We start from the raw sequence: 10,691 nt of genomic DNA on the forward strand, positions 1-10,691 counted from the left end.
TGTGACATTCCGCAATCATCTTCTGGGAATCTTCCACCACCTTGGGCCATTAGTATCCCAGCAGTTTGACCTTTCTTGCCAATGACGCCGAAGCCTTGTGCGCGCCACAAATTCCTTCGTGTAGTTCTCGCAGCACATAGTCCCCTTCATTGCGACTAACGCATTTCAACCATGGACATGTGTACGATTTCCGATACAAAGTTCCATCCCGCATTGAGTATCGTGCCGACTGTCCAATTATTTTTCTGGCTAAGCTCTTATCAACCGGCAAATCTCCCTGCTCCAGATATTGACGGATTGGCATCCGCCAATCTTCATCGTCTTCCAGTTCCTCGATGATCATAATCTGATCAACCTCGAATGCTGGTGCCGATTTTATTTCCAAGCTGCATGCTTTTTGACTCCATGGTTCTCTACTTGCCGCTGCCTTTGCCAATTCGTCAGCTTTTGCATTTTGGCCTCGTGGAACATGCACCATCTCCCAAACGACTCCTTTGTGCGTTAACTCTTGTGTCAATCGGCCGACTACCTAATGGTATTTTACGAGCTCCTCCTGTTTCACCAGATAATTTTTTGTGATCTGGTTTATCATGAGTTTGGAATCGCTGTAGATTACCACTCTTTCTGGGGTGAGTTCATTGAGCAACTTCAATCCGCATATCATTGCTTCATACTCTGCGGCATTATTGGTAGTTTTGAAAGTTAATTTTGCTGCGTAGCACAGACGGATAACCTCCGGACCTTTGATGATGATTCCTAGCCCAGCTCCGTCTGCAGATAAGGCCCCATCTGTGTACATGCTCCACTCTTCTTTTTGTGCCTTTGGACATTCATCATCATCCCAGGTGAATTCGTTCACGAAGTCGGCGAGCACTTGGCTCTTTAGTGCTGGTCTTCCTTCATAGCGGATATCGAATTCGCCCAGGCGAATTGACCATTCCATCAACCGGCCGGATGCGTCAGGTTTCTGCAGTACCTTTCGCACTGGGATGCTAGTTCTCACAATGATAGTATGCGCCTGAAAGTATGGTTTCAATCTAGCCACCGTGGTTATCACTGCGAGGGCCATTTTGTCCAACTTCGAATACCGGAGTTCTGCATCCTTCAGGACTTTGCTCACGTAGTACACTGGATATTATTGCCCTTCTTCTTCTCGCACCATCACAGTGCATATCGCCATAATGGTGACGGATACGTAAAGAAACAAATCTTCTCCGTCTTCCGGCCTGCTCATTAAGGGCGGATAACATAGTAATCGCTTTATCCCCTCAAATGCTTCTTGACAATCCGGCGTCCATTCAAAGGACTTGGATTTTTTGATGGCGTTGTAGAAAGGTAGACATCGCCTAGCTAAGCATGATATGAATCGCCCTAATGCCACCAACCGCCCGTTCAGTCTCTGTACTTCCCTTATGTTCCTTGGCGTCTTCATCTCCATTACTGCTTTAACCTTCTCAGGATTCGCCTCAACCCCTTTGCCGCTAACAATGAAACCCAGGAACTTTCCCGCTCTTGCTCCGAATGTGCATTTCTCTGGGTTCAATTTGAGGCCATATTTGATCAACACTTCTAGGATTTCTTTGATATCCCGCGGGTGTTCTTGCATTTTCTTGCTTTTGATGATCATGTCATCAACATAGATCGAGAAGTTCTCGCCGGATTTGTCTGAAAATATCTTGTTCATCATCCTCTGGTATGTTGCTCCTGCGTTTTTCAATCCAAAGGGCATCACCTTGAAGCAATAAGCCGCCTGGTGAGTTATGAATGATGTTTTGATTTCATCCGCCTTCTCCATGGGTATCTGATGGTAACTGGATTTCACGTCGGTGAATGATAAAGCTTCATATCCTGCAGTTCCATCTACCAATATATCAATGTTAGGAAGTGGATACATATCTTTCGGACATGCCTTGTTCAAGTCTTTGAAGTCGACGCACATTCTGTACGTTCCATTCGGCTTTTTGACTAGCACCACATTGGCTAACCACTCCGGATAGGTGACTTCTCGAATTGCATCTGACTTTAGCAAATCCGCCACTGCTTTTTCAATCGCCTTTTTCCGCTCAGGAGCATGTCCCCTCTTCTTTTGCCGCACTGGAGTTGCCCCTTTGTCTACATTCAACCGATGGGTTGCTACGTCTGGGCTTATTCCTTTTAACACTTCATTTGGGGCGGCAAATGCCGACTCACATTGGATTAATACCTCGGTAATGGCCTTCTTTGTTTCCTCTGAGAGTCCAGCCGCTATTCGCACGTTCTTGTCGTTCGAGATGGCGAATAGTTCCGTTTCTCCCAATGCTTCCGCCGGGAGCTTCTCTTCGACTTTATCCTCCTCTTCCGGTTTTGGTTCAAGTGATAATGTATAGGCCTGTTGAGATACAAGTTGATCACCTTCAACTATAACTCGCCCTTGGTGTGTTGGCAAATGTAACGTTAAATGCTTCATTGAGATGAGCGACTCCGTCTCCGACAGGAATGGCCGTCCCAGAATTATGTTGTAGGCCAGTGGGAGATCAACAATTGCGAATTCTAAATCACCTCGCCATTTTAGATTCTTATCGCCCATTTCTGCCTCCAACACCACCTGCCCACTTGTTTGGGAGGATTGATCCCCAAAACCAGTTACATCCATGAAGGTGTGTTCCACCCGCTCGTCGTTGATTCCCAACTTGTTGAATGCTGTTCGGGTAATGACATTGCAAGAACTGCCTGTGTCGATAAGGACCCGTTTGACGTCCCATCCTTCAACGGCCATCGTGATCACCAGGGCATCCGCGTGTGGCTCTGTGATTCTCGCAAATGAGTAATTGAGGGCATCCCCCCTATGTGTATTGCTCTTTCGCCGTTCACGGCGAGTTCTTTTTGTTGGAGGCTCGTAGATTCCGCCTGCTATCACGTTTATCACCCCTTTCTTCTGCTTCTTTTCTGGCCGTGTTTCTCCCTCATGCGGGAGCGTTGTTTTCTCATCAGCTGTATCTTTTTTTACAAATTGACTCAGCTTGCCTCTCTCGATCAGTTTTTCTATTTCCTTCTTCAGTTCGTAGCAATCATCTGTGTCATGGCCATTCAACCTGTGGAACCTGCAATATTTGTTAGGATGTCGCCCCAAACTGGTTTGACCTTTTACCTCGGGGAACCGCACATCCTTCTTCAGGGGGCTCTTTTCGATCCAAAGTAACACCTCCTAGCGAGTCGTGTTTAGTGGCGTGTGATATCCTCCACCTTGAAAGGGACGATCGCCTCTTCGAACAAAATTACTTTTGGACTGGGTCTGACGCCGACTGTCCGAAGTGGTTCTAACGGCATCTCTTTCTCGCCGAGTTTGGGCCCTATGTTCCCTGTTGACATCATCCACTTCCATGAATTCCTTTGCTATCTTCATGAGCTCGGCTACAGTGCGTGGTTTGTTACGGATGATTTCCTCCCGCATGCTCCAATCTGTGGTTCCATCCGCCATGATGTTGCGAATACTCACGATATCTGGGTTCTACAATCGCACCAGGATATCGTTAAAGGCGACAACAAATTCCCTTAGGGAATTATAGTTCCTCTGTTTGATCTCCTTCAGCTGCCTATCTGTCACATCTGATGCTTTACAGCCCACGAACTTCGCACAGAAATCCCGACTATATTGTTGCCAATTGTGAATAGATTCTGCCGGTAAAGATCGAAACCAATCAGATGCCGCACCGCCCAAAGTTGTCGAGAATAACCTGCAAATTATGCTTTCGCTTGCCCCTGCAACATCCATTAACTCTCTGTAGTTCCTGACATGAGCCTCAGGGTCAGAATTTGGATCCCCATAGTATTTTGGTATGGCAGGCGCTTTGATTCTATGATCTGGAATGAATTCCCGTAATTAAGGGGCAAAAGGTGAATCGCTCTGGATCTCTGCCCTCGGCCTAGGCGAGTACCCCATTCGCTCCATCATGCTTCGTAATTGATCTTCTAAGTCAATATCGGGTATTCACCGGACTTCTTCCATCCGCTGCTGGTGAATTCTGGGTGGCATCCATCCGCCCATCGGTGTTGAGACGTGTGCCCATTGGGGGACTAACCGCTGCCCCGTTATAGGATCAAAGTTCCATGTGTGCTCTCGCCCAGGAATCATCAACTCCGAATGTTTGGGAGGAAAAGGTTCCACTTGCTATGGCGGAAGAGTGCATTGCACTCCTGGCAACGGTTGGGATGGCTGCCAGGTCGGATGTATCATCGTGATGAGATCTGGGTGCGAGTAGTTGCTCGGGTGGCTGTGTGGGTTTGTACGACTACTCTGGCCCACTTGATTTGGTGCCTGAGATGGCTGCGGGAGGGCCGACATGACAGGGATAGTCGGTGATTGTGTTGAGATAACCACAGGTTCTTGAGGAGCAGCCGCCGCGGCGGTATTGTGTTCGGCGAGGGCCGTTAGTAAATTAATCATTCGATCTCCAGCCGCCTGGCTCATGTTCGAAGCCAAGACTTGTACTGCCATCTGTACGAAATCACTATTGGACATTTCCATCTCAGTTTGCACTTGGACCTCCAATAACGGACTCAATTGTCCCGAAGGACCCGATGAGCTAGGCACCACAGGCTGTGTACTTACAGGTTGCGAATTCGCAGTCCGTGGTCCCCTAGAGTTCATACTGGTTGATCTAGTGGTAACGCCGGTCGTTCGTGATGGTTCTGACATGTTCCTCATGTACCTTTAACCAAATGTTGGTAAAAAAGGTCCACGATCACCGCACCAATGATAACTTGCTGGATCCGCTTTGATGTTCTTTGCCGGAGTTACCTGCAAAACAAAACCGGAGACAGGATCTCCGGGAAAACTCTCCGACGATCAAGTCAGTTTTTGTAAGGATGAGTCTATAATTTAGCAATAGTTCTATGGGAAAAAAAGTGTGAACGTACCTCCTCCCTTATTCTTAAGGCCTTTTATAGGTATTTTTTGGGTAACCGCCGAGGGCGGTTACTCCTTAGTGGGCCACGTTCTGAGGGCGGTTCCCCCTTTTTAGGCCATGTCCCTTTCGTGGTTTTCATGGCAACGAACGTGGTTCTAAGTGGGAGTCTTGTCGCTCCGTTTAGGAATTAGGGGCGGTTTACTCACTGCGCCCGCTTCCTTCATTCGGGTCCCGTCCAATCTTAGCCCATGGAGCTTTAATATGGGCTGGGCTTGCGAAATGAGTATAACCCGTTTTGGGCTTCGCGGGTTATCAGAATGTAATTTTCATTTTATTAATAGGTGGGTGTTGAGCGATTTCCGCAAGTGCACGGTATACGCTTGTAGTAATAAAATATATCGAACCCACATGGAACGCTTTTTAACTAAAAACTTATTTAATTCAGTTTTATTCACGTCTTTAGGTTTAACTAAAGAAAATCGTTTAATTGATTGTATTGGTTCGGATAAATTAGGATTAGATAAGAATATTATATTGAACTTAGAGAACAATTCTGTCTTGAGATTTTGATTATAAGACAGACGCTTTCGTATTGGGAATAAATCGAAAGTATAAAACTTATTTTCATTAAGCAAAGAAAGCAACTATAACTTTGGTAAGATTATGAACATGTAATAATACAATAATTTATGCAATTAAATGGCTTTGAACCATAGGAATCTCTCTGGGTCGGAGCAGATTTCTACCTTAATCAAATTAGTATTTTATACCCGATAAGCCGCGGTCACGATCATATCATCCGTAAAAACTAATTCTTTCAAGTGTTCAACAAAGTTTCTTTATAAATATGATTGTACAAAACGTTTTAATAAAAACACCAATTTATCATTTTGAAAATCATTTTGTCAGAACAATATCAAAATAACAACAGGAAGAATGTATTGAATAAAATAAATGTATCATTAGTGAATTGTGAATCTTCACAAGTTAACAGAGAAGAAGAAACATGGATAGCATTTTGACGAAAACTTTGAGATCCGGGTTGTCAATCTTTCCCTCAAACTCCGTATGTTTGTCAGACCTCTTTGCGCTTCAGCCGGTCAGTCCAGTACCAGAATGAAAATTTGTCTCTGATCAATCTTTGAAACTAAACAAATACTACTGTGTTTATAACTAATCTAATAACAACTTGTGTACATCAAGTTTGTTTATACAGAAATGAAATCTAACTTTCTGACTCTTTCTGAATCAGAAACTCAACATAATAACTCTCTGATTTCTCTAACTTTTCTAACTTAGCCAACTCTGATTTCTTGAAATGGATCACTTATTTATAGTTGGTGAAGGGTTGTAAATGAAGGGTCATGTCCGCTGGTGAAGGGTCGCTTTTATCCAAACGAACAGACGCGTTTTTTAGAATTAAACATGTGAAATCTGTGTAGAATTCTTCGCTGTGTCATATGAGATTCCGAGAATCTCAGTCGCGACAGGGGGTGAAGGGGCGAGCTGAAAACTTTGAATTTCCGGTGACTGGTGTTCGTATGTCGCGACTGAGATTCTGAAAATCTCAGTCGCGATAGGGGCTTTCTTCCCCATCTTTCGGCTGCTTCTTGTCTCCTTTGAGTCGGTCTCCTGATTGATACGTATTTTCGACACGTAATTTAGGTTTTTCCTCCGTTTTAGCTCATATTTGGATTTAACCAAATAATTAAGTACCTTGCATCAAATAAGTAAATAAAGACGTAAAAGTATTCTAAATTAATATAATTAGCATGATTTTAATGTAAATTTAATGTATTTATATATGATATTTTAGGTATATTTTGGGCTAAACAGTGGGATTTAAGGGATTTGACATTGTTATAGTTCAGGTATGAGATTTTTCGATTTTCTAGATTCAATGGGAGATCACCCTTTTCTAAAATTCCAATTAGGTATGATATTAACTATAAATTGTCCCTCATTCCCCGATGAAGCGTCAATTTCAATGCATAACGTTTAAAAGACTAGATGTTTTTGGACAGCGACTAAATGTGATCGACCTTTACCTAAGAGGCGATCGGCCTTAAATATAAAAACTTCTCAGTTTTAATTTTTTCTCGTTCTTTTAGAATTTTGACTTAGTGCTTTGACATGGGACTTTCACCTGATCAAGTTGTAGCTCAAGGTTAACAAATCATTGAGGTCGAAAAATTCTGTGATCATAGGTTGCCCCTCGCCTAACCGATTTCGTCACATCCCGGGCCCCGTAGCCCTAAACATAACAAGTTCAACTCTAAATATATTCTCCATTTGGCTATTAGCTCAGACTAATGCACAATGTTGATTTATAAACTATGTATTTCTTTTATGGAATAAAAGATAAAATACTTTGATATACTCAATTATTATTTCTTATAAACCAAATAATCTCAAATAAACTATTCATTTATTTAATAAAAGTTTCTAAAACTGTTGTTTTTAGGGTAAAACACTTATATTCTCATATTTGTACTAAAACCAATCGTTTCTAGAACTAATCATATAAGTGTTGGCATGACTATCTTGAACCTTCTAGGATAAGACCTTTGTCAAAGGACATATTATGTTATCCTCGATCGATACTCTTTTAGTTCTCACGTCTACTCTAGCTATTATCTACTTGATGAGATGGCAGCGTATGAGATAGTGTTTGTACGTATTATGAGACTACGGGTCCTTAGCTTGTGCAATAGCTCCATTATTAATCTCATTAATAATGTTAGGCACCACGCCTAGTTCAACAATGAACTTTTATCCCAAACTTCCTCTTTAGCCGCTTTTAAAGCTGTTATATACTCTGATTCAGTCATAGAGTTTGCTACGGTTCCTTGCTTGGAACTATTCCAGCTAACTGTACCTCCATCCAGAATAAACATGTATTATGTATGGTATTTATAATCACCCTTGTCTGTTTGATAACCGACATTTGAAAAGCCTTTGACTTTCGGATCACCACCTCTATACACTAAGAACATAACTTTAGTCTTTCTCAAGTAATTAAGAATGTCTTTAATAATAATGATGCGGGGCATCTTTCCCTAGGATCGGGTCCGGACGAGGGAAGTCGGAGGAAGAATCTAGCACGAGCAACAAGCGAGCAAGGAGGCCAAACTGTGCCACACAACAAGTGGGGCACGCTCCGCGTGGGTTATTACACGCTCCGCGTACTTGAGGGTTTGATCCAAAGAGAAGTCCAGAAGTTCATCTACGCAGGGCTTGGATCGGGCACGCTCTACGTAGAGTTAAAACACGCTCTGCGTGTAAGAAGAAATGATCTAGAGAAGAGTTCAGCAGCCAAGGCACGCCCCGCGTAGAATTAGGCACGCTCCGCGTGCCTTCAGTTTAAAAGCCTACGCTCCGCGTAGATTTGGGCACGCTCCACGTAGAATGGGTACTGATCCGGAGAAGAGCTCAACAGCCAACCCACGCCCCGCGTGCCTTCAGCTTAAGGAACTTGCTCCTTACTCCAGCTTCCTCCTTATTTACAATCCTGCCACTCCTTATTTACACCTTTGCCACACCCTTATTACAACCATGCCACTCCCCATTTACCATCAATGCCACCCCTTTATAATTAACCCATTTACCCCTTATCTTTATGTTTTACTTAGTTATGTAATTTGGCAATTAGGGTTTTTGAGATGATATAAATACATCTCTTTCTATTGTAATCTTTAACTTTTTTATCAATCAAATATTAAACTTCTTCAAGAAGCTTGTTAAGGTTTTCACCTTCAACAATGGGGATTTCATATTCCTATGGATTTAGTCCATGAAACTTGGGATTCACTCCTTCTAGTTTAGCTAGAGAAGAACATATTTGTTAGTTTACGATTAAAACTAACACGTCACGAATTCAGATAAAACCGATCTGTATCAAATAATCCAGTAACCATCACCTGGATTGGCCTGAAATTTACTCCTCATGCTCAAAGCAAATGCGAGTTCAGCTCTTATACAAACACTTTAGCATTTTGTCAATGTATGTATTGGACAATCAAACATGCAATGATTGCACAAATGTAACATCATTGTCTATAACACTGAGAATACAAGAGCACCCCCAGTAGTCTTCTTATAAACATAAGGATCATCAATGTTTTGCTCAAAACCATAATTCTTTATGATTTTATCCAAATACTTGTTCCATCTCCTTGATGCTTACTTGAGTCCATAAATAGACCTCTGAGGTTTGCGAACTTTCTTTGCATCATTCGATATGAAACCTTCAGGCTGCATCATATATACATCCTCAAGTAAATTTCTGTTAAGGAAAGCTGTTTTCACATCCATTTACCAAATTTCATAATCATGACAAGCGGTAATAGTAAGTATAATTCTAATGGATTTCGACATAGCTATTAGGGAAAAGGTTTCATCATAATCAACACCTTGTTTTTGACAATATCCTTTTGCTAATAGTCATGCCTGTTGAAACACTTTTCCATATGATTTTGATTTGACAAAATTATTTAAGTAAAATTAAATATATTCTAAACACACTAAGTTTAAATGCTTTGATTTATTACACTAATGTGTTTGTTCAATGTTGAGTTAAATTGTTTATAAGACATAAAGACTAAAAGGCTTAAAGCCCAATTCGGAAGTCAAAGCCCAAGTCAAACAGATCAAGACCACTCGGCCCGCGTGTGCAAAATGATGTCGTTATGTACAAAACGCAGCTCAGCGAGAGAAGGATCTAGAAGACCTTCATTGAACAACTTCGAAATGAAGCTGCTGAGTTGAATCGATAAAGAGTACAAGACAGCAGCTGCACAAGAACAACTTCTAGACAAAGTGTTTCCAGTTTGGGTAAAGTTCAGAAGACACAGGACGCTGTCTAGTTGACCTTACCATAAATGGAGAGACATTCTACCGAACTGACTAAAAGCTGACTGAGGACAGAAGATACTCAAATCTGATTGGCCGAGAGCTCTGAGCAAGACTGAGTGACAACGACAGGAAGCCGTTTCCCTCCAACGATTATTTCAAAATTCGAAATGACTGATGCCTCAAACGTCTCTATAAATAGAGCCCTTCAGTTGCTTCAAAAGATACAGAACTTTATCAAGCCATTACGCTGACCAAAATTCTACTCAAAGTTCTGTGAGAAAAAGCAAAGCAAATACTTACACCAAATTCTATATCTTTCGTGTAAAAGTCTAGAGTGATTATTCAATCATCTAAAGTGTCTTAGCAATTGTTGTTTAGGACAAATCTTTATCATTTCTAGAGATTAGAAAGGAGAGGCTGAGTACTCGGTTATAGTACTCAGCGAGAGATTAGGAGTGAGTAGAGGTATAGAGGAAGGTACTCTTGTTATACTCAGCTTCTAAGTTGTAAAAGGTTTGATGCTCTACCGTTAAAGAGCTCAGTAGAGAATTCGAAAGCTCGGAACGTGTTCCGGGGACAGGACGTAGGCTTAGAGGCCGAACCTGGATAAATCTGCTGAGTAACATCTTTCTAACCTTAAACTCCTTAATATATATATTGCTTGCTTAAACAAAACTGACCAAGTAAAGAGGTCACGCTGAGTTGTGTGTATTGAGTATCTGAGTTCAGGAATAGACTCAAAGTGCTATCTCCTGACTCAACGAAAGAAGCTGACTTAGTCACCAGTTGACTAAGCTAGTGTCTTATCTACTCAGCGCGCTGTGTAATCCTTTTTCAAATAAAAAGAAGTCAGTCTTAACGTACTTAAATTTTAAATAGTTCCTATCCCCCCCCCCTTGGAACTAACTTGTTACGTTATAAGGGACCAACAATGCCTTATATGTACTAACA

Source organism: Euphorbia lathyris, chromosome 1, assembly GCF_963576675.1.
Source record: "Euphorbia lathyris chromosome 1, ddEupLath1.1, whole genome shotgun sequence".
NCBI lineage: Eukaryota > Viridiplantae > Streptophyta > Magnoliopsida > Malpighiales > Euphorbiaceae > Euphorbia > Euphorbia lathyris.